Source organism: Leucoraja erinacea, chromosome 2, assembly GCF_028641065.1.
Source record: "Leucoraja erinacea ecotype New England chromosome 2, Leri_hhj_1, whole genome shotgun sequence".
In the NCBI taxonomy this organism is placed as follows: Eukaryota; Metazoa; Chordata; class Chondrichthyes; order Rajiformes; family Rajidae; genus Leucoraja; species Leucoraja erinaceus.
In genome coordinates this window covers 95558278-95583518 of record NC_073378.1, presented here as the reverse complement: position 1 = coordinate 95583518, position 25241 = coordinate 95558278, and positions in this window count along the sequence as shown.

Below are 25241 nucleotides of genomic sequence, written 5' to 3'. Positions count from 1 at the left end.
GAAGAAACCTCATCATCTTGTGGTGCTGATAAATGGGAAATGTAATGTACACACATATGTATATCTGGGTAGCTGATGATTGGACCATTTGGTAAATGATGAGTTACCATATATGGTTTTAAAAAAAGGAAATGAATGTTAATCCTGGCCAAATTGGAAAGGCTAGGATTTTAAAATGGGGTAAAAGCTTCAGGGCTGCTGGGAGATTTGGTCAATTTTGAATTGCTCTCTGCAGAACTGGGACAAGTTACAGAGTGGTGCCAGTTTGTCTGGAGCCTGGATACAAGCTGCAGGAAAATAATAAGAACATCTGCAGACACTGTCAATTAGGTGAAAAATGCATGGAATGGATTGGATGACTGCAAACCAGACATTCACCTTGTAAATAATTGTAAATAATGTTGCAGAGTTCTACTTTGTCGAGCGTTGATTGGATGAGGTATTGAACCTTATCTGGGTTTCTTGCAGATCAGGGTAAATGTTGCTAAATTGGCTTCCTTGAGAAGTCCTGTATGAATACATGTATTAAGCTGCTGTATTATTGGGTTTGGGAAATGTCTGTTATGTATGGGATTAATTGATATCTGTAATTGGATTGCTCAGAGACCACCCACATATGGTTCGGCCCCTCGAGGTCAGCTGCCACAAGGTCCAGCGTCGATCTTCTGGGAGAGCGCTTGGGACTGTGTGACCTTCTGGAGCATCTGTGTTTGAGCGAGGCCTTGAGGGCTTGATCAGGCAGATACGAGGATTGAAACCACGGTCGGATATGTACAGTTGTTGAACTGTAATTGTGTTTTGTCAAAATGAGGATTAGTTGATCAAGTGCTTGATCCAGTGATTTTTGACTGAAACTAGACTGGGGGGGAAACCTAGAATGAGCAATTTACAGATCTAAATAGGACTAGTTTCATTTATTTGTGTGCCAATAGTTTTCAAGTTTGTCAGTAAAGTTGGTGGGACCCATGCTTTTGAATGAAATGTTTGCATATTCCAGTTGGCGGCTATATGCAGCTAATTTAAGATGACATTTCAGTAGAGCAGCAAAAGATTCCAACATCATCAAAACCCTTTCCTTTTAATGAAATGTTAAACCAAAGTCCTGTTTTCTTATTCTGATGATTCAGACATGTTAAATATGCCAAAACCATATCCTCTAAAACCGCCTCCCTAAATCTCCTTGGCTCTCAAAGTAACTATTTAAAAGTTACCTTCTTCAGCTACTTTATCTTCTTATGCTTCTTGGAATTAGATTTTGTTCCATGGCATTCGAATAAAGCATTATAAAGCAGTAAATGTATTATATACTGTAAATACAGGTTGTTGCAACACTAATTCAAGGATGGAAAATCACTTGAGATGCTAAACGAAGGCTTGGAAACTATTGAAAAGATATTTAAGAGCCATTGGACCATGATCTGGCAGCATCTGATGGGTACTATCCTCTGTACACTGCAGAGTAAAGGAGATCATGGGCCCGTCGATTTGGTCAAATATGTAGGTGGTAATTTCTGCGACATGGTAAATGTGATGGGAAACTGTGGTAGCTTTGGGTGGTAAAGGATAGACACAACATGATACATTTGTTCAGCGTTCAGCAGTTTGCAGATACAGTGCATTCAGAAAGTATTCAGAATTCTTTTTTTTTATCATCAATCGACACACAATACCTCATAATAAAAAAGCGAAAGCAGGTGTTTAGTAATTGAGAAGTAATAGCTGAAATATCACATTTACATACCGGTAAGTATTGAGACCCTTTACTCAATACGTTGTTGAGGCACCTTTGGCAGCTATTTCAGCCTCAAGTCTTCTAGGGTATGATGCTACAAGCTTGTCACACCTGTATTTGGGTAATTTCCCCCATTCTTCTCTGCAGATCCTCTGAAGCTCAGTCAGGTTAAATGGGGAGAGTCGATGCACAGCTATTTTCAGGTCCAGAGATGTTCGATGAGGTTCAAGTCCGGTCTCCGGCTGGGCCACTCAAGGACATTCACAAACTTGTCACTAAGCCACTCCTGCATTGTCTTGTCCGTGTGCCTAGGGTCGTTTTCCTGTTGGAAGGTGAACCTCCGCCCCAGTCTGAGGTACAGAATGCTCTGGAGCAGGTTTTCATCAAGGATCTCTCTGTACTTTGCACTGTTCATCTTTCCTTCGATCCTGACTAGTCTCCTAGTTCCTGCCGCTGAAAAACATCCCCACAGCATGATGCTGCCACCACCATGCTTCACCGTAGGTATGGTATTGGCCAGGTAATGAGCGGTGCCTGGTTTCCTCCAGACATGATGCTAAGCATTCAGGCCAAATACTTCAATCTTGGTTCCATCAGACCAGAGAATCTTGTTTCTCATGCCTTTTGGCAAACTCCAAGCGGGCTGTCATGTGCCTTTTACTGAATAGTGGCTTCCGGTTGGCCACTCTACCATAAAGGCCTGATTGGTGGATTGCTGCAGATATAGTTGCCCTTGTGGAAGGTTCTCTCATCTCCACAGTGGAACTCTGGAGCTCTGTCAGAGTGACCATCGGGTTCTTGGTCACCTCCCTGACCATGGCTTTCTCCCTCGATTGCTCAGTTTAGGACGGGCGGCCAGCTCTATGAATAGTCCTGGTGGTTTCAAAGTTCTTCCATTTAAGAATGACGGAGGCCACTGTGCTCTTCGGGACCTGTGATGCTGCAGAAATTGTTTTATACCCTTTCCAAGATCTGTGTCGCCACACAATCCTGTTTTGGAGGTTTACATAGAAACATCCAAACATAGAAAATAGGTGCAGGAGTAGGCCATTCGGCCCTTCGAGCCTGCACCGCCATTCAATATGATCATGGCTGATCATCCAAATCAGTATCCTGTACATGCCTTCTCTCTATACCCCCTGATATCTTTAGCCACAAGGGCCACATCTAACTCCCGCTTAAATATAGCCAATGAACTGGCCTCAACTACCTTCTGTGGCAAAGAATTCCAGAGATTTATGAACAATTCCTTCGTCTTCATGGCTTGGTTTTTGCTCTGACATATACTGTCAACTGTGGGACCTTATATAGACAACTGTGTGCCTTTCCAAATCATGTCCAATCAATTTGTAGAAACATCTCAGGGATAATCAATGGAAATAGGATCCAATCCAATCCAATCCAACTTTATTTGTTAAGCACTTTAAGACAACCAATGTTGACCAAAGTGCTGTACAGAAGAATAAACAAGACATCATAAACAGACAACATAACAGAACATAACAGCTCACATAAAGCGCAAAAATTACATATGAGATACAACATAAATTAAAAGACATAAAACATGAGTAAAAATAATAACCACGCAATAAAGCAATCAAAATAAGAAATTAAATCAAGTAAATAAAGTCGACATCTTATTGGGTATCAAAGGCCACGGAGAAGAGATGGGTTTTAAGAAGTGATTTAAAAACAGACAGAGAAGAGGCCTGTTTAATGTGGAGAGGCAGATGAACTTAAGTTCAATTTTGAGTGTCATAGCAAATACTTATGTAAATGTGATATATCAGTTATTTATTTTTAATTACTTTGCAAACATTTCTAAACACCTGTTTTTGCTTCTTCATTCTGGGGTATTGCATATAGATTGATGATGAAAAAAATAATTTAATCCATTTAAAATGAAGGCTGTAATGTGACAAAATGTGGAAAACGTGAGGTCTGAATACTTTCTGAATGCACTGTACATCAGTGAAATATGGAAATATGTTTAGCATTCTCTCTCTGGATGGTGGTGCGATAGCAAGGCTTATATTAGTTGGCAGAGATTAAGCACTGGCTCATTGCTCTCCAGTGTCTTTGTAAGAAATAAATATAATTACTGAGATGAAGGCAGGTGCAGTCAATCCAGCTGTGGTGCATTTTGACCTGCTTGGTATTTTTCTAAGTGCATCTCACATCACATAAAGCATAAAATAATTTGATTGGGATCCTTTCCAGTCATTTTCCCAACAATAAGACAGCAGTTAATTTCCTGTGAGCTCTCCTCATCTTGCACACAGTTAAACACAGTGACCCTTCCTAGGTGGTATGTCTGTTGATATTGTGAAAGACATTTGACAGATCCTGCCTTAAGTTTTGTATTGTATTCCACTAAATAGGTTTTTGTGAAGTTATTGTATTCCCCCTCTGGTGGCACTTGCAACGATTCAGCTGCCTCTTTGTAGAAATATTTTCACCATGGTTTAACTCTGCAAAACAAAGCATAGGAACATTTGTCTAAAATCAATACATTTACACAAACTGGAATTTTATTTTTTAAGAACTGAAGGGACTGTGCAATTTTTTAATCACTTCATTCAAATCATGCTGATTCAATTCAATGTGTAATTAATGCTTAGAACGAAAAAAAACATGCCAATCAGTGATCTGCATTAGCATTTTGGATGCTTGTTCCTGCTTGAAAGAATGCGATTTATTTACATGGAATCCAAGATAAATCCAAGGACATAGCCACTTCTTGGAAATTTCCCCAATTTCAATTGTCCAAGTCCTATATCAATTGAAATATGTCCTACAATAAAGAACACACCGTATTCATAATGTATACAATGTTATTGAATAAATAGGAGATATTAATTGACTGAAAAGGCAATTCTGGATTTAGTGTTGTCCAATGAACCAGATATGATAAGAGAACTCGAGGTAAAGGAACCGCTTGGAGATAATGATCATAATATGATTGGTTTTAACCTGCAATTTGAGAAGGAGAACGTTAAATAGGAAGTGTCAGTGATGCAGTTGAACAAAGGGGACTATGAAGGCATGAGAGGGGCGCTGGCTAAGGTAGACTGGAAAGGGATCCTAGCAGGAATGACGGTGGAACAGCAATGGCAGGAATTTTGGGCATAATCCGGAAGACGCAGGATCATGTCATTCCAAAAAGGAAAAAAGATTCTACGGGGAGTAGGAGGCAACCGTGGCTGACAAGAGAAGTTAGGGATAGAATAAAACTAAAAGATAAGACGCATAACACAGCAAAGAGTAGCTGAAAGCCAGAGGATTGGGAAACCTTCATAGGGCAACAGAAGGAAACATAACAGGCAAAACAGGCTGAAAAGATGAAGTACGAATGGAAGCTGGCCAGGAATATAAAGAAGGACAGTAAAACTTCTTTAGATATGTTAAGGAAAAAAGAGTAGCAAAGTCAAATGTGGGTCACTTGAAGGCAGACACAGGTGAAATTATTATGGGCAACAAGGAAATGGCAGAAGAGTTGAATAGGTACTTTGGATCTGTCTTCACTGAGGAAGACACAAACAATCTCCCAGATGTACTGGAGGACAGAGGATCTAAGGGTGTGAAGGAACTGAAATAAATTTTCATTAGGTGAGAAATAGTATTGGGTAGGCTAATGGGACTGAAGGATGATAAATCCCCTGGACCTGATGGTCTGCATCCCAGGGTCCTCAGGGAGGTGGCTCTAGAAATAGTGGACGCATTGGTGATCATTTTCCAATGTGCAATAGATTCAGGATCAGTTCCTGTGGAGTGGAGGATAGCTAATGTTATCCCACTTTTCAAGAAAGGAGCAATTGAGAAAACGGGGAATTACAGACCAGTTAGCCTGACTTCGGTGGTGGGAAAGATGCTGGAGTCAATTATTAAAGAGGTAATAATGGGGCATTTGGATAGCAGTAAAAGGATTAGTCCAAGTCAACATGGATTTATGAAAGGGAAATCATGCTTGACTAATCTTTTGGAATTTTTTGAGGATGTGAGAAGTAAAATGAATGAAGGGATGCCAGTGGATGTAGTGTATCTAGACTTTCAGAAAGCCTTTGATAAGGTCCCGCACGGCAGACTGGTGACTAAAATGAGAGCACATGGTATTGGGGATAGGGTGTTGACATGGATTGAAAATTGGTTGGCAGCCGGAAGCAAAGAGTAGGAGTGAACGGGTCCTTTTCAGAATGGCAGGCAGTGGCGAGTGGAGTGCCGCAAGGCTCGGTTTTGGGGCCGCAACTGTTTACCATATATATTAATGATTTGGAAGAGGGAATTAGGAGCAACATTAGCAAGTTTGTGGATGACACAAAGCTGGGTGGCAGTGTGAACTGTGAAGAGGATGTTAGGAGGTTGCAGGTGACCTAGTAGGTTGAGTGAGTGGGCAGATGCATGGCAGATGCAGTATAATATAGATAAATGTGAGGTTATCCACCTTGGCGGCAAAAACAAGGGGGCACATTATTATCTCAATGGGGTTAGGTTAGGTAAGGGGGAGGTGCAGCGAGACCTGGGCTTCCTTGTACACCGGTCACTGAAAGTTGGCTTACAGATACAGCAGACAGTGAAGAAAACTAATGGAATGTTGGCCTTCATAACAAGAGGATTTCAGTATAGGAGTAAAGAGGTTCTTCTGCAGTTGTATAGGGCTCTGGTGAGACCACATCTGGAGTATTGTTATCTCAGTTTTGGTCTCCTAATTTTAGGAAGGATATCCTTGTGATTGAAGAAGTGCAGCGTAGGTTCACGAGATTGATCCCTGGGATGGCGGGACTGTCATATGAGGAAAGATTGAAAAGACTAGGCTTGTATTCACTGGAGTTTACAAGGATCAGGGGGGATCTTATAGAAACATATAACATTATAAAAGGACTGGACAAGCTAGATGCAGGAAAAATGTTCCCAATGTTGGGCGTCCAGAACCAGGGACCACAGTCTTAGAATAAAGGGGAGGTCATTTAAGACTGAGGTGAGAAAAAACGTTTTCACCCAGAGAGCTGTGAATTAATGGAATTCCCTGCCACAGAGGGCAGTGGAGGCCAAGTCACTGGATGGATTTAAGAGAGAGTTAGATAGAGCTGTAGGGGCTTGTGGAGTCAAGGGATATGGGGAGAAGGCAGTCACAGGTTATTGATAAGGAAAGATCAGCCATGATCACAATGAATGGCGGCGCTGGCTCAAAGGGCCGAATGGCCTCCTCCTGCACCTAGTTTCTATGTTTCTATATTTCTATGAAAAGTGTGCCAGATTACCCAATATAGTTTTAACTTTGAGTCACGTCAAATAGGATTCCAATAATTATGACTGTGAGGGTTTGCTTGCTCTAATTTAGAGTCATACAGCCATAGAGGCATGGAGCACAGAAATAAGCCCTTAGATCCACCTTGTCCATTCTGGGCAACTCGCATATGGCCCTTAGTCCTCTAAAACTTTTCTATGCACATATCAGTCCAAATATCCTTTGAATATTGTAATTGTATCCACTTTTCTGGCTTCCTTTGTCAGTTTATTCCAGATAAAGACTACCCTCTGAGTGAAAAAGTTCCCATTGAGGAAATCTCTACCCTCTCACATTAAGACTTTGTCCTCTAGTTCTAGAATCCTCTACCCTGGGAAAAAGACTGTGAGCACTCACTTTTTTATCTATGCCCCTTGTGAACTTGTACACCTCAATAAGACCCCCCCCCCTCCCCCCCTCTGAGCCTCCAATGCTCCAAAGAAAAACATTTCTGTCTATCTAGCCTCTCCCTACAACTCAAGTCTAACTGGATTGGTGAATTTATTCTGCAACCTTTCCAACTTAGGTGGCCTCAACTCAGTTTAGTTGAGTTTAGTTTTGAGATTTCTACAGTAAATGGTGACCTTCAATGTAAAATGTCTTTATATTTGTTGTTTTAGTGATACATGTCTGCAAGTTATTTTACTTACCTGCCATTGGCATATTTCTGGCAGAGTGATAGAGCCACCTCACAACTCTAATCACCGAGGTTTGATACTGAGCTCTGGTGTGGACTGTGCAGAATTTGCTCATTTGCTCTATGATCACCTGGATTTGCTCCAGTTTCTCTGCAGACCACAAAGTTATGCTTATCAGTTGGTTAATTAGCTCCTGTAAATTATTATGTGCGTGGTCGGGTGGTGGGAAATCAGAGAGTATTGCAAAATCTTGCGAGGGAATACATTAGAGGGAAATGAGTAGGGAATGCAATGATAAACTCAATGGGCTGTATGACCTAATCCTGAGTTGTTAGGAGATATGAAATCATCAGACGAACTGGAGACATTTGCTAATATGATTCTTTTCTGTAGTTCCTCAGCTCTTTGGTGAAGAATACATTGTAGATGTTAATCCCAATCATTTTATGAAATGTCAGTAAGCGGACATTTATGGCTATTTCCATTTGCAGAGTCTGCTATGCTCTGCATTTTGCCCTATTGGGAGTATCAAGTACATCATATCCAGCACATTTGCTGCTGCTCGTACAAAGAAAGAAGGGAATTATTCCGTGTTGCCATGCTTCCTAGTTTAGATGCAGCTGGTACATTCCCAGTTTGCGTTTCAAGGACTAAAACCGTAAAGTTAGGAATTCTGGCCAGGTGCGGAAATGTTGTTGCAGCCAAGATTATTTAGATGGGGTTTTTTTGCGATGTTTCTTGATGAGTTAAGGCAGAGAGGTGCTGCTGACCAACGTGCAGAAGGAACAACCTGTGACACACTGGGTCCTTTAAATGATGGAGCTCAGCAATCAAATGTGAAACAAAACAGAAGGCGTCGACTAACCCTCTAATACAAAGCAATAATTAATGTGGCAATGCCAAAAAATTAAAACTGGCAAAGAAAGAAATTAGATAATTAGTAAGGTCAGTAAGGGGACTTTGAAAGCTATTTCCATTTGAGGAATCTGCTCTGCTCTGAATTTTAATGGCTCATATCTCAAAGCTATCTCCTGGATTAGAAATAACACACTTCCAATGGTTTGGAACACTGTCAGGTTTGATGCATTAACTTTTGGTTTCTTCAGACCTTTCACAGCTCCATATTAAATCCAGGGCAAGGGCAGAAAGCTATTCCAGTCACACATGTTCCCTGCTTTTGGTGTATATCTGTGTATATCTGTGTATATCTGTGCTAACATGTGGGAACAGAGCTCCAACCCCTGTTCGCACTCTCGCTTTGAGAGGGCACTGAAAGCTAACGTAGGAAGCATTTGTTGCCTAAAACTAAAAGGATTAACACCTTTCAATTGGTGTTGTGGAAGTTTACCCCTGTGACCGTTTTCAACTGTAAATTGTGTTACTTGCTCTCACAGGATCTGCATGTTTTCTTTCACTCAGCTTTAGTAAATGTTGAAATGTAAGAAACAAGTTATCATAGCAGCACCAGAGAAATCTGTCACTTTTAGTTCGAAAAGGGGAAGACAAAGCAAAATTCTGTTCTGCCTGCATTTTGAATGAAAATGTAAAAGCTGAATTTGATTTATATATTAACATTTCATTGTATCATTTAAATTATTTTTAGGTCCAACTATCTATTATCTTGATTTTTATTATGCAACATTTTCTTTTCTAGAACTTCATATAAATGAGTCTGGTATTCTGTTGATATGAAGACTGCAGACAAAGTGCATCTACTTATTAAAATATGACAATTTGTATCATGCAGAATGATCAAAGGAAACATTCAGTTTCTTCATTTCAGGCCTGTGGCTTGTAGTTGTCTAAGTTGACTGACTTTAAAGAAACAAAAGGTAAATTATTCCTGCCTGTCTGTTTATTGCAGCCTGATGTCAAACTTGGCAGGATATTTGGGTCCTCTTTGAACTTAATATACAACAGGGATACCAGCCTTCTGGAATCACAAATATAACGCACAATGTCCTCCTTCCCAGTTTTGGCTGATGCTCTCTTATTTCATTGCTTCACACATTTAGAGTTCATGTGTACAGCATTCTGTAGTTTTATAATGATATATATATATTTTTTTGATATTAGCAATGATGTGATAGGAAAACAGAATGACATTGTAAGCTCTACTTTAGTGTTTTACCTCTGAATAATGCCCTTGCCTTTTTTTCTGCAATTACTGCACAGACTGGAGGTTTTGTATCACAGTTGAAAGGATAAATGCTTTTACCTGATAACTCCCTCTCCCCTGACATCAGTCTGAAGAAGGGTCTCGACCCAAAATGTCACCCATTTCTTCTCTCCAGAGATGCTGTCAGCATCTGCCAGATGCCAGCCAGAGTTGCCAGAGTTACTCCAGCATATTGTGTCTATCTTCAGTTTAAACCAACATCTGCAGTTCCTTCCTGCACACAATGCTGTTACTCTACTCGTTTAAGTTCAAGAGGGCAAACCAGAGTCCTCCTGAAAGAAACGGATAATTCATGACATGCATCAGGAACAAAAGGGAGTTGAATTATTTGAGGTTTTTTCCCCAATTTTTAATTAGGAGCTTGAAAGTAATGTTTTTTTTAAGGTCTCTATCAAGGTTTGAGGGGAAAATATTATCAGTGGAGTTGTTAACGCCCATGAAGTGTAGAGTAAAAGATCCAAGGTATTTCAGCTTGTTGGAAATTAACCAGCAAAGAATGTGACTTAATTTTTAATGGATGCTTCAGTAGTGGTTGCTGTACATTAGTTTCCTCATTCTTTTTACAATGTTAGTAAATAATATAGAATAGAATAGAATGCCTTTTATTGTCATTCAAACAGCTTGTTTTGAATGAAATTAATTTTCTACAGTCTTAACAATTACAAAAAAAACAAGTCCCACACTTAACACAATTTACACAAACATCCATCACATTGAATCTCCAACACCTCCTCACTGTGATGGAAGGCAAAAGTCTTATCTCTTCCCTTGTTCTTCTCCCGCTGTCCAGCAGTCCAACTGCAGCATCGAGGCGAACTGGGGCTCCCGATGTTAAAGCCCCCGGTGGCGATGGTAAGTCCCGCGGCTGTTAAGCCTCGCCGGGAGATACTAGGCCCCTCTCCAAGTCATTTCACCCGGCGATTCCGGCGGGAGATGTTGCCGTTTCTGGAGCTCCAAAAAGCGGTCTCTCACCAGGGACCTACGAGCTCCCGATGTTACCTTCCACAGGGCCTGCGGCCGGAGCCTCTGCAGCTCCGAAGTCAGGTCGCAGCCACGAGCCACCACAGCTCCTCCAGCTCCGAAGTCAGCCAGCTCCGTGATGGCAGGTCCGCAAGATCCGTGACTGGAACCCTCAGTTTGGTTCCGGCCGCCGCCAGCTCCACGATGTAAGGCCCAACGACATCAGAGACCCGACAGGGAATAAGTCGGGTCCCCGAACAGAGAAGAGATTAAAGTTTCCCCACCCCCCACATATACAGCTAAAAAATAATAATAAAACTAGAATCAAAACATAGATTTAATGAGACAAAAATTAAAAAAAAGACAGATGGACTGCAGTCGAGCCGCTGCCATTAGGCACCGCCACACAAGCCGCTCTTGTTGTGCAATAATGATTTCACTCTGGAAAGAGAACTTTAAGGAAACTGAGAGCTTTTATGAATGCACATGGATATGGATGGAATATTTTTCTACTTCTTGGAATTGGTCTTTTTGTCATCAGCTAGATGGCTAAAGAATTGTGTTGCATTAAAATCAGTCTTAATTCAAACCTATTGTGCCAACAAGTCCTGTTCCAGGCATTTAGACTCTTGCCCAGATCATACAAAATCTAGCCCTGTGGTTAGGTTGCCACCTATGATTAATTATCTTTGGGAGTCCACAGCATACATCTGATAGGGATTAGCTCAAAGTTTTTCTGAAAGTAAATGGGTAACCAATGCTGCAGAGTCTGCAGCTTCAAGATCACAATATTTATCAAGAATTTCATCTTGACTAATAAAGGTATCAGTGAAGTTTTATCTAAAGAAGCATGCAGTCTTATTATTTAAGATATGATTATACCTTTCATGGAGTAAAATTAACTGCCAAATACAATTTTCCCCATAAAACCAGGCACCGACAACAGTCGCAGTAAACAATTGACTGCCCCAATTGTAATAATGGGTTTTGGGGGAAAAAATCCTTGTAAGAAGCCATCTAAAATCCATCTAGAATGAGTATTATGCACTGTACACATGTAATATTAGGTCCCTTCCTAAGTATTGGACTACCTGAGTGGAGCAAGGGTTTGGCTCAGTTAAGGTTAAATGAATGTGCTCCTTTATGAACCAAAAAGGTTAGATCAATTTTGATAATATTGATGTATAACCAGGAGGAATAAAAAAGCTCATCCTAACTTTATATAATTCCATGGTAATCTGCGGCCATCTCCTGACCAATGCATTTCGTTGTCTCTGTAGTCAATGACAATTAACATTGAATCTGAATCTGCTCACTATCTCCATTCCAGGTCACTATCTAGCCAAAGTTTCCCAAAGGGCAGCTGGTAGTAAAACAGACTACAAATATACAGATTAATGTGTGCACCAATTGTAAGAAAGTGACAAATTTGGCGAATAGGTTTAATTATTGAACTGATGCACATGACTTAATTTTCAGCTAATTTCACGCCTTAGAATTCAGCATGGTGTCATTAGTTTTTGTTGCAGAAACCAACATAAAGCAAGAGAAAGGAATTTAGCCCCCAACCTTGTTTTTTTTTCTCTCCCACAGACCATTTCAATATGCTCTGTGGCAAACTCTACCCAAAGGATTTAATCTCACAAAGGTTTCTGCAAAAGTTTCCCTTTCTGCCACATTTAATTGTGTGGAACTTCAAATTACCTATCTAACTATACCTTATCTCTGGTCACTTGTTTATCTTGGCATGACAGATCCATGATGTTAATGATGCATGATCAGCAACAATTGAATCACATAGAAAGTTAATTATCTCTGTGTAAGCTTAACCTCTTGTAACCTTTGGTTACCAGATCTACATCTATTCAGCGGGTTTATTCAAAGGAAGGTCCCTATAAATACCTTCTGGATGCTTGATGCATAGAACAACTTTCATATTTTTGGGAAACATTGTTAAGGGCCTGTCCCACTTGGGCGACCTAATCCGCAAGTTCTGGCGAGTTTGCCCTAGACTCATACTCGCAACATGGTCGACACGAGGTCATAGGACGTCTTCGTAACTCTCCTTCATGCTCAAGGGTGGCCTCCACGTACTCGAGGCCTCAGCTAGGTCGCGGCGTTTTTTTCAATATGTTAAAAAATGCCCGCGAGTAAAACAAGGTCGCCATGAAAAAAATCAATACTTTTTTTACTCGTAGGTTTAGTCGTAGTAGATCGTAGTAGGTCGGCATGTTAGTCGTAGGTAATTGACGGTAGTCTAAGATAGTCGAAGGAAATCGTAGATAGTCTTCATCATAGTCGAAGGGAGGTAGAAGAAGGAGATCGAAGGAGGTCGTCTTCGCCCTCCACTATTCGGTGTCCAATTTTCCCGGTTAGTCGTAGCTAGTCGTAGCTAGTTGAAGCTGGTCTTCAACATAATCGAAGGAGGTCGAAGGAGGTCTTCTACATGGTCGAAGGAGGTCTTCAACATGTCATTTTTTCAAACTCGTCTAAACTCGCCAATTAGGTCGCCCAAGAGGCCCCGCGACCTAGCTGAGGCCTCGAGTACGTGGAGGCCACTCTTGAGCAGCCTTTATGCTTAAAGGGCCTGTCCCACTTAGGCTCATTTTTAGACGACTACAGGCGACTAGGCTGTCACCACATGGTCACTGGGGTGTCGCCTGTATGGTCGTGAGTAGTCTCTTCAGTCGTCCCAAAGAGTCGTAGTGTCTTTCTGGTCGCCGCTGGATTTTCAACATGTTCAAAAATGTTCGGCGACAGTGAGTTGACACCAATGAGCGTAGCTTGACTTTTCCTGACATAGTTGCTGTCGTAGGTTGTCAACAGATGATGTCTCTCTTTAATTATCCTCCAGCCTCTGCTTGTGATTTTTGTTCTAGATTTGAAAATTAGGTTTAATCCTGCGGCCTAATTTTTGTCTGAATTCCTAAACTAGCCATTGTTTAGTCATCATGGTAAAATAGTAAGATTAAACGAGAACTTACCAGTTTGAAGTTTGATCTGTATTTTATGAGGAGTTACGATGAGGGATTACATGAGGAACCCGTTCAGCACGCATGCGCGGCATACTTCAAAGCAGCGGTGTGGAATCACAGATAGACACAGTTATTGAAGTAAACATAGTAAAGATAAGGAGACATCAGTTTATGAATTTGACCCATATTATTGAGGGTGGGAGCGGAGGGCACGTAATCCCTCATCATAACTCCTCATAAAATACAGATCAAACTTCAAACTGGTAAATTCTCATTTAATCTTACTATTTTACTTCGGAGTCACGTGAGTGATTCCATGAAGATGTCAAAGCTCTGTGATTTCAAACCGTGTAACAGTTATTACTACATCACTGCCAAAGTCTTTGAGGGAGGAAGTGTGTTATCGTAATCAACCAATGAATCTGTTTGTAGAAAAACACAATGGTATTTTTTAACAATAACAACAAAGAAATTAAAATTGCTCCCCTGGGCTTAAATTAAATATTTGCAGTCTGGAAATCTTTCCTGCAAATAAAATAGGTTTTGCCTACGGCTTATTATAAAATTTCTGAACGGTCTTTCCCCCCACCATCCTGCTGTAGCTAGGATGTGGTTTATAGGCACGTCCATTCTTTTAGCCGTCGACGTGGATGCTGCCCTGGTGAAATGAACTTTGTACATGTTAGTTTTTATCCCAGCAGCTTTTAGCACCTGCTTGAGCCATCCCAAAATGGCTCGTCACCCGACCATAAGGTTTTTTATGACTAACCCACAAGGCTTTTCATTTCCCTCGAATACTTTGGTTGTGTCTATGTAGGATAATAGGGTCATGGCACATAACTGTGTTTCTGGCAGGTAAGCCCGGAATTCCACGACTGGATTAGGTGTTCCTGGTCTGCTCTGTTTGATCATTCCCTGGACAACGACAGAACTCTGGTCTGGTGCTGTGAGCATGGTGTCCAGTCGCAATAGGTGTAGTGACTGGACCCTCTGTGCAGCTACAAGTGCCATCAACATGAGTGTTTTGAGCATAGATGGTTCCAGGTTGAGGGATCTGGCTGGTGGCCATCCCCTGAGGTATGTCAGGACCACACTGACATCCCATATATGGGTGTACCTTGGTCTAGGGGTTTAGAGTTGTAAATACCCTTCATTAGTTTGACCACCAGCTGGTGGGACCCCATGGCCTGTTGTCCTGGAGCTGGTTTTGAAATAGACAGGCAGGGAAATTCTAGCTGTTTTGATGGCTCTGTAGCTGAAGTCCTTCATCGTGGTGAAGGTTCACCAGGAATTCCAGTACGTTGGTAACTGTAGCAGTTGAATAGGTGGTCCCTGTATCCAAGCAGTACTTCTCCAATTTTTTGATGCTGGACAAGTGCTGTTTTTCAGTGGATGTTTGGAGGGATGCTGACATGGTGTCGACAGTTTGTTATTATAATCCCAGTCCCAGAAGTGGTTTGTGCAGAATCTGCAACCCAGGAGTTTGATTTTTTCATGACACGGGTGGCTTGTGCCCGCCACTGGGTGTTAATAACTCTGGGTCACTGGGGAATACCATCGGAGTTTCAACAACCATGTCATGGAGTATTGGGAACCATGGCTGTGTAGGCGAGTCGGGAATTATCAAAATACCTGAAGCAGAGTCCATTTGTACTGTGCGTAATCCCCGACTCATGAGGCAGAAGGGAGGAAATGCATAGAAGAAGAATTTCCCCAATCCAGCGCGAACGCATCTACCGCTGCTGCCTCAGGGTCTGGTTCCCAAGCGACTTACATAGGTACCTGGTGATTTAGCCTCGATGCAAATAAATCGATATCTGGCGTGCCATATTGCTTGATACCTTTTGTGAAATTTGTTTTAGCGGTTTTAACATACATTCGATGTTGTCATAAATTTATGTGACCTGGTGTCTGCCACTGTATTTAGCTTACCTGGCAGGTAAGTTACTGATAGCCAAATATGTCTTTGGACACACCATTGCCAAATTGTGTTGACCAACGTCGCATGATACCGATTTTATGCCGCCCATATGGTTAATGTAGGCCACCACCGGTATAGATAATAAATATTATCTATTTATAACCATACTTGCAAGTGTATGCTTTTAAACCATAAAAGTCACCCAACATCTCCAGATAATTAATGTCCAGTGTAAGTGGTAACAATGATTCTGGGTTAGTCCATCTACTACTTGTGCTGGATATAGAGTTAGTTGCTCCCCAGTCTTGAGCACTGGCATCTGTTTGGATAACTGACGTAGGGTTAGTGATGATAATAGGCTGAAACTATGTCAAACGTTTTTTGCCCACCACTGTAGTTCTTATATTACTTCAGTGGGTAACTTCATGAAATGATCATAATGACCTGTATGTCGTTTTTGGTACAAAGGTCCGAATTATGTAGCTGGAAATGCTGCTACCATTTTCCCAATTACTCTGTTACTTGTCGAGTAGTTGGTAGTTTGTTGACCATTAAATTGTTGCATGATTATGCCAATTCAACTATGTTGTCTCTTGGCAATGTTACAGCCACGTAGACTGAATTAATTATGAAGCCCAAGTAGTCCATGATAGAGGATGGCTTCAACTTAGATTTATCTGGATGTAAGACAACCCCAGGGTTTCGAATAACTGTTTGGTAGCTAAACAGCTAACAAAGTCAAATTCATGGTCTTGCCTACCATTTAGGATATCATCAAGATATGCCATGACAATATGTTTTTGGCTTCTGAATATTGCCAGAGCTGGTTTTAGTGTCTGGGTGACACTCTTGGGCTGATGTGAGCCCATTGGGTAACGCTTTAAACTGCTATAGCTGCCCCATCCAGGTAAATTTCAGGTATCTGCGACAATCCTAATGAATGGTACTAAATAGTAAACATCTTTAAGATGAATGCTTGCCATGAAGTATCCTTTGGAATTTAGTTGTTTGGCAGTAACAACCGTTTCCATTTTGAAATGTATATACTTAACAAACATATTTAGTGAAGTTAAGTCAATGATGATGCGACATACACCATCTTTTTTGGGTTTCGTGAATATATTTGATACAAATTGCAAGGGTTCAGGTTTTCCCATGACACCCTTTGTAATTATTCTCACCAGTTCAGCTTGTCCCTCTTGTTTCTTTAACGGAGAGGGGAAAAATACCCTCTGGGGTGAATGTTGACCTGGTGGCAATTTTTCTAGTATGAATTGTATTCACTAATGCCATTGAGTATATACTGATCACTCGTGATAGACTCCCATGTGTTAGTATTACTCTATATACTGGTAGGAACCAGACCCACCTACCTCCATGGTTATGGGTATTCTTCTGTTTCCTGCCGGTCCAACTAGTGTTGCACGCCATCTGACGTGGTGGTGACGTTGGGGGGTGGCACATTTTCCATGGGGTCCGCTCTGGGCCCTGGTCTAAAGAAGGCTTTCGGTGATAGATGCGGACCCCGAGCTTTCATCAGTCCGATATGGTAGACGTTGACTGATGGATGCGATAGGGTGCTGCTGCGTAGGAATTACTGTTTTTGGTTACTCGTCCCGGCCCTGCCCTGATGAGCCGAAAGTTTTGTAAAACCTCTTGCATGTCCTTCATATGCTTTGTGGGATTTTTTCCCCAAAGAGCAGTTGGTCTGGCTCAGTGGCTGGGGTATACACAACCCCGCAATGTAGGATTTTATGGAAGGTCTTATGACTTGTTTACGAAGGTTGTGGTCTCTCCGTATTTGTCCATGGAACGAGGAGAAAAAAACAATGTGATGGCTGTCGTCAGGCTTTTAACGGCCTCCTGCACATGGGGTTTCCACGTAGCTGTCCACCACACCTAGCAGCTCTTCCTGTTCCTGCATCCCTTGCATACTCCCGAGATCTTCAGCCATTGCCCCTGTTCTTGACCAGCCCAGTCCTCGTCACCAAAGCTATCCTTTGGAAAGGAGGAAGCAATGGACAGTGCACAAGGCACTGTGGAGGGAGTGCCTGACCCCCCTCTGCGAGAGCGCCTCTCCTGGGGTGCACCTCGCTGGAGCTCCTGCTCCAAGAGCCGCTCCATGTGGCTCAGGCGGCTGTCTCTCCCCCGCCCGATAAGTCGGAGCCACCGGCCGGAAAGCCTCTTCCTTGGCTTGTACATCCAGCCCGCTGCTCAGGCGCAAGCGGGGCTGGGCTCGGTCACGGTGTTGGGGTAGCGGACCGCCCGGTAAACGGTCCTACCGCCTTGTTGCTGCCCCTGCGAGATGAAACGCTCCTCCGTGGAGTCGAGCGGGGGGGGGGGCAGGTCTGTGCAGGCGGCTGTCTTTCCTCCCGTGCGGGTGGAAAGACGTCCCGTCCGATAAGTCGGAGCCACCGGCCGGACGCCTCTGTGGCGTTACTTCCAGCCCGCTGCTGAGGTGCTAGCGGGGCTGGGCTCGGCGTGGTGTCGGGATAGCGGAGTGCTGGGTTAGCGGTCCTACCGCCTTGTTGCTGCCCCCGCGATGGAAAACGCTGCTCCGTGGAGTCAAGAGCGGGGGACAGGTTTGTTGCAGAGCCTTTCTTCTCTGCCGGAAAGAAAACTGACGTCAGCTTACCTGACGGTCCATTCTTTCACCTCCATAGCGGGAGAGCCCGACTCCCGCTGTGCCGCTGTTGCTCTGCTGGACGTAATGCCGCGCATGCGTGCTGAACGGGTTCTTCACGGATTCACTCACATGACTCCGAAGTAAAATCAAAGATAAACACAAAGTGCTGGAGTAACTCAGCGGGTCGGGCATAATTTCTGAAGAAAAAGGATAGGTGACATTTTGGGTCAGGACCCTTCTTCAGACATTGAAAAAAATCTCACAGTTATTACGCATTTTGCAAAAAGCTTGTTTTGCACACAGCATCTCTGGAGAAAAGGAATACGTGATGTTTCGGGTCGAGACCTATCTCCAGACACATTTTGCTTTCTAATTTTTCTCAATTTACTTTCCAGCACGAATCAGAAAGAACAGTCAGTAGACAGGATTATCAACTGCAGTATCACACAGTCTACATTAACTGTAGGAAACTGACGGGTTACACATTACAAAGGAAGTTGTGTTGACTCATCGTACAATCGACAAGATAGGCAAAGTTTGCTGGCTAACTGCAAGCTACACGATGAAACCAAGCAGCTAAAACACACTCAGTATAAGAAATGTCGGCGTTCAACTGACAGACAAATCTGGAAAGTGCATCAAGAATCTATCCATGATGTGATAGGGGAAAGTTTAAAATCAGAAGACACAAAGCCTTTCTGGAATTACATCAAGAAAATGAGCCAGGAAGTATTTGGATGTCAAGCCTTACATCAATGGGGCGGACCGTATCTTTGGCAGCAGACAATGCCGAAGTGTTAAACCAGCAGCTTTGTTTGTTATTACTGGAGAAAACCTAGATGAATTCCCATCATTGAACTCACAACAAACTCCAAAAATTGCAGATCTTAAGGTAACACCGAACGGGGTGCAGAAATTATTGGAAGAAATAAAACCAAAGAAGGCATCAGGGCCAGACCAGATACCAGCCAGAGTTTTGAAGAATTGTTCAGCAAGCTTAGCTCCAGTCTTCCAAAATATTTTTCAGAAGTCTGTGGTTTGTGGAGAACTCCCAGAAGATTGGCTGAATGCCCACATTGTCCCCATCTATAAAAAAGGAGATAGGATAAATCCTGCAAATTATCGCCCAGTTTCACTGACCTCCATACCATGCAAGTTTCTCGAACATATAATCCACCGACATATTATGGACCATATTTACTTCCACAAGGTACTAACAAACCACCAATATGGCTTTAGACAGGGTCGATCATGTGAAACCCAACTGGCGGGACTCATCAATGATCTAGCCAGGTCACTCGATAACAAGGGTCAGATTGACCAGATTATATTAGACTTCAGTAAGGCTTTTGATAAGGTTCCCCATAAGCGGCTCCTGTACAAGCTCAAACATGTAGGAATAGACGGCAAACTCTTAAAATGGATTGAGATCTTTTTGACAAGGAGACACCAGCGTATTCTCTTGGAGGGAGAGATGTCTATTGAAACTTCTGTGACATCAGGTGTGCCACAGGGGACGGTCATGGGTCCATTGCTCTTCCTACTGTATATCAATAACATTCCAAATGCAGTTCACCCACAGAGTTCGACTCTTCGCAGATGATGGCATCATTTATAGAGATATTAAAACACCAGAAGACAGCTAGTCCTTACAGAAGGATCTGGATGCTCTCTCTGTGAGTGGGGAAAAACCTGGCAGATGTCACTCAATACAAGCAAATGTCATCCCATGCATATCTCACACAAGATTAAACCGCTTTTATCAGAATACAATATGGCCATACATTGCTTGCTGTCGATCATCACCCATATCTAGCAGTCAAATTAAGCAAAGAAGGGTTTCGGACCTGAAAAGGTTGCCTATTTCCTTCGCTCCATAGATGCTGCTGCACCCGCTGAGTTTCTCCAGCATTTTTGTGTACTTAAGCAAAGATTTAAGTTGGGCGACGCATATTAGTCAAGTGTCCAACAAAACAAATAGAACTCTCGGCCTACTCAAAATACATGTTCACGCATGTAGTACATCCGTCAAAGAGAATGCCTACAAGTCCTTGGTCAGGCCCAAATTGGAGTATTGTGGAGCCGTATGGGATCCTTTCAACAACTGTAACATCACCCTGGAGAAAGTACAACGCCGAGCAGCCCGCTTTGTATGTAATGACTACAAGCATGAATCAAGCGTGAATAATATGCTGATTTCTCTAGGATGGGATACCCTAGAGCTCCGCAGAATCGGGCTAAGACATAGCAATTTACAAGGAGATTCACAAAATCATGCCATCAAATCTCCCGTCATCCCAGACCACCAACTGCCATGAAACGACAAAATAACGACCCCTACATCATCAACTCGCTAAATTTCAATAAACTTTGCTACCAATATTCCCTTTACCCAAAGACGATAAGGGAATGGAATAGATTACCACCCAACACACGTGCTGCTCCCGATGTTAAGTCATTTAAAAAGGGGATTGAGCAACTAGATCTCCTCAACTTGGTCAAAAAGGCCCACTTCAAAATGTAATCACTACTCTACTCACTCCGACCTGCGCGAGATAACCACTGATGAGGTGTTTGCGTAGTAATCAACCAGAATCAGAACCAGCTGGAACAGAGCTCAAATATTACAGTGAATAGCAAACAATAAAACAGATCCCTAAAGACTCCCTGAGATTTTTATTTTTTTGCGTAGAAAGTACACCCTTCCTTTTTAAGCAGCAGCGGAACATTAATGACCATTTTAATTACTGTCCTCCTACTGAATATTCACTTATGCTGAGATCTTGTAGATTTTTGAAGATGTGATCAACATTTTGGACACAGTAACCCTCCATCTGGACTGAAAGAACAGAAGGGAGATGAAGGAGGGAGAGGCGGGGGCAAGAACTGTAATGGGAGGGTGGGTCCAGGTCAACTCTTGTCCCACTCCACCCTTCTCCTCTTTATACTGTCTATCTCCGCGCTATTCCTCTAATCTAGGTGAAGGGCCCTGAACCATAAAGGAGGCTATCTGTTTAGTTTAGTTTAGTTTAATTTAGTTAGTTTAGTTTAGTTTAGTTTTGTTTCGTTTTGTTTTGTTTCATTTCGTTTAGAGATACAGCACTGAAACAGGCTCTTCGGTCCACCAAGTCCGCACTGACCAACAATCCTCGCACATTAACACCATCTTACACACACTAGGGACAATTTACACTTATACCAAGCCAATTAACCTACAAGCTATGTCTTTGGTGTGGGAGGAATCCAATGATCTCCCCCCTACAAATGATGCCTAACCCGTTGAGTTCCTCCAGCAAATTGTTGCTCTAGATTCCAGTAGCTGCTGTTCCTATTAAAGTATGGACTGCACCTCATTTCTAAGTACCATGTTGAATAATAATGATGAAAGATAAAATCTTAATTGGTCACAATATACTAGTAAAAAAAAACATGCAATGTCAATGTTACTAAAACAGATGATGTGGCCTTTGTGCAGTACTATTAGTGGGATCTAGCTGTCACAGGCTGGATCCACAAATGGGGGGCATCGGGGATATTGGCGGGGGGGGGGGGGGGGGGTTTGGAGAATGGGAGAAGAGGGAGAGTGGAGAAGAGGATGTGAGGGGAGGGGAGGGAGCAGAGCCACATAAAGTCCCGCCGGGCAACCTAAAAGCCATGTCATTTTGCCCGGCTTGACACTGCAGATACTGGTTTATACCGAAGATAGACACAAAAAACTGGTTTAACTCAGCGGTTCAGGCAGCATCTCTGGAGAAAAGGAATGTGACGTTTCTGGTTGGCGGCGGCGACGGCTGTAGTGCGGGGTGACGGAGGATCGGATCGAATGATGGGCCCCGCGCAGCAGCAGCAGTGGCGATGGCGGCTCGACCTCCTCATGCACCCTGCCAGCCCTCATAGCGGCCGCTGAGTGCCACTCCGCCAACGATGATAACCGCTTTCAAAACAAACCCTCCCGCACGCTGAGGCTGGGAGGAGGGAGGGAGGGAGGAAGGAAAGGGGGAGGTCCCCGTTCCGCCGTCTGAAGCACCTGCGCCGCTCGGCCCCACACCTTCCAACAGGCTGGCGAAGGAGGGGAGGCGGTGGTGAGGAGATCACAACTGCCTCCCCCTTTGGCGGTGGCACTTGGTGGTGGACAGGGACGGCCAAGGCAGTGGGGCGATGATGCCGGTGTTGTCCGACGAGCACTGACCTTCCTTCCTCACCACCTCCTCTGTCCCATTCCCCTCTCTCTCTCACTTGTACGCCCCACTCCACCCGCCCCCTCTTATCCTGGGACCCCTCCTCTCCACCCCACACTGATCCCCATTCCCCCCTCCATTCAGCCCTCACTGACATCCTCACTGACATCCCCTGTGCTCCCCTCCTCATCTACCACTCCCCCCATCTATTCATCCTGCACTGATCTCCCTATCCACCTCGCATTGACTCTCCTGCCACCCATCCATCCTACACTGGTCCCCCAATTCATCCTGTACTGACCCCCTTCCCATCCATCCTCCACTGCTCCGCCCATTCATCATGTGCAGACCCCCCGATCCACACTGTACTGACCCACCCCCATTCATCCTGTACTGAACCGCCCATTCATCCTGTACTGATTCCCTCACATCCATCCCGTATTCCCCCACTGACATCTCCCGCGCTCTCCCCTCAGAATTTTACCTATTCCAACCAACACACACTAATTCCCCTATGAATTTGCCCATGACTTGGACAAAGTGTTGAGTAGGTTTGCACAATTGCATTCTCAGAAAATGGAACTGAAAAATGTGATTTATGGCAAAATGGCAATATATGCTGGTCTGCCAAGAGTGTTGTCAAAGTCTGTGAGAGGAACCCTGAACTATCTGCTAGTCCCCTCACACTTCGGGAGCCCAAACAGGGCACTGCAAGAAGAGGCAGAAGTCGGGCTACCAACATCAGTGTACTAGCTGCGGAATGACACAGGCCTTGGACAGCGTTGGCGAACTGAGGACTGTCATTAAAGATAAAGTCACACTTTGGGAGACCAAACGGGACACTGCAAGAAGAGGTAGAAGCATGGCCATCTATATCAGTGTACTGTGGAACGAAACATGCTTTGACAGCATTAACAAACGGAGGACTGCCATGCTGGATAAACTGGTCTGAGGTGCTATATATGTGGAACCAGCGATGGCATATAGGCCAAGGTCAATGAATGCCTTTGCATTAGTAGAAGTAGTGGTAAATGGCAATATACATTCAGGAGCACCTGAATGATTTAGCAGCATCATGCCAGCATGCTGAGTGCTGAGTGACAGTGAACTAAGAACTAATTCCAGTCATGCTAGTCAGTGTGGCTGAACAATAGTAACAATGGGTGATTCTTTAAAATTCTACTTACCATGCTACTTACCTTTATGTGACATTTACCAGCAGCACCTGAATGATTATGCAGCATCATGCCAGCATGTTTGATTGTTTGGTAAACTATATGATGAATTGTGAAATTTATGTAATGTTATTATACATTTTTATGTTATGGAATCAAAATCAAGAAGTATAAATCACATTTCAAAAATCTTTTCACAATTCAGTAGTACTGATTTTCAATATACCATAATAATATTTGAGAATAAATGAGGTTGCATGCAAAATATTGATTTTCAAAAATCCAATTTCTGTGCAGTACGTTCTATTGCATTTATGTGAGAAACACCGATTTTCCCAACAAAATACTAATTTTCAGCCAGCAAAATACAGAAATGCTCAGTGAAACTTGGCAGCTCTGCAATTATTCACAATCACATAATGTTTGATAGTTTAAAATGTGATTTGTGATCTTGTTTATGAGGCATCATGAAATTAGAATTTGTTATTGTTTTTTTTTTTTTAATGACCACACAGCCAGGCTAATAGTATAATAGTATGACAGTAAAATAGATTAGTTTGAAAGCGGTCATAGTAATGTAAATGCACCATTTAGTTTGACTTCAATTTTCATGATGGAAATTGAAGTCGAACTAAATGTTTATATTCACATCACTATTTCATGTTGAAGTTGATGTGATGTGAAGTTGTTAGGTCAGGAGGACCATTAAAGGTGCACTGCACACACTAACACAGTCTAACAGTAACAGGCAATCAAATCAACACAAAACATTTTCTAAAAAAAGGTCTTCTTTACTGCAACAACTTACAGTATTTTATTTGCAGTTTTTGTATGCTCCTTTATAACATTTTACATAACATTTTACAACAGTACAACTTGATTATTAAAACAAGGACAACAATTCTTGATTTAAACAAAAATGCATACAATAATGACCCCAATCATCCCATTCCATCCACTCATTATGCTTGATTCAACCAAAATTATTTCTGATATATTGGTCATAAATATGGTGCAAAAATGCTCCAAAATAAGGCACCAGAGAGCATCTAAAACCTCAGAGCTTTCAGGGCCCTCAAGCGAGCCCTAGAACAAGGACACGAGGGGCTTCCAGCTTGTGATGTGCGCTGTGTGCACATTATTTCACATAACATTTTTGTAATCCTGTCATGCCACCCCCCTTTTTGAAAAGCTTCGTACGGGCCTTTAACCTAATTCTTTTCATTGTTCACTTTATCTCTGATGGAATCACAGAGGAACGTCAAATATATGATCTGAATGGCCTCTAATTTGCAAATCCTTTGATTCCTTAAAATTCAGGCAATTTCAGCAGATTCCAGTTGCTAAAAAACACCCCAAGGACATTGTGCAGATATTTTGCACTTTCTCACATGTACTTATTCATGAGCTGGGAGTTTAAACTCAGAAACATTTATTTCTCCCAAAATATTTCCCTTTGTATCTTGTTTTCTTTGGCCCGTGGCTTCTGAAATAAGCAACACACATACGTCCTGATGATCTATCGAATAATAGAAACTAATTGTGTGATTAGCAGCAATTTCAAGACTTTTTC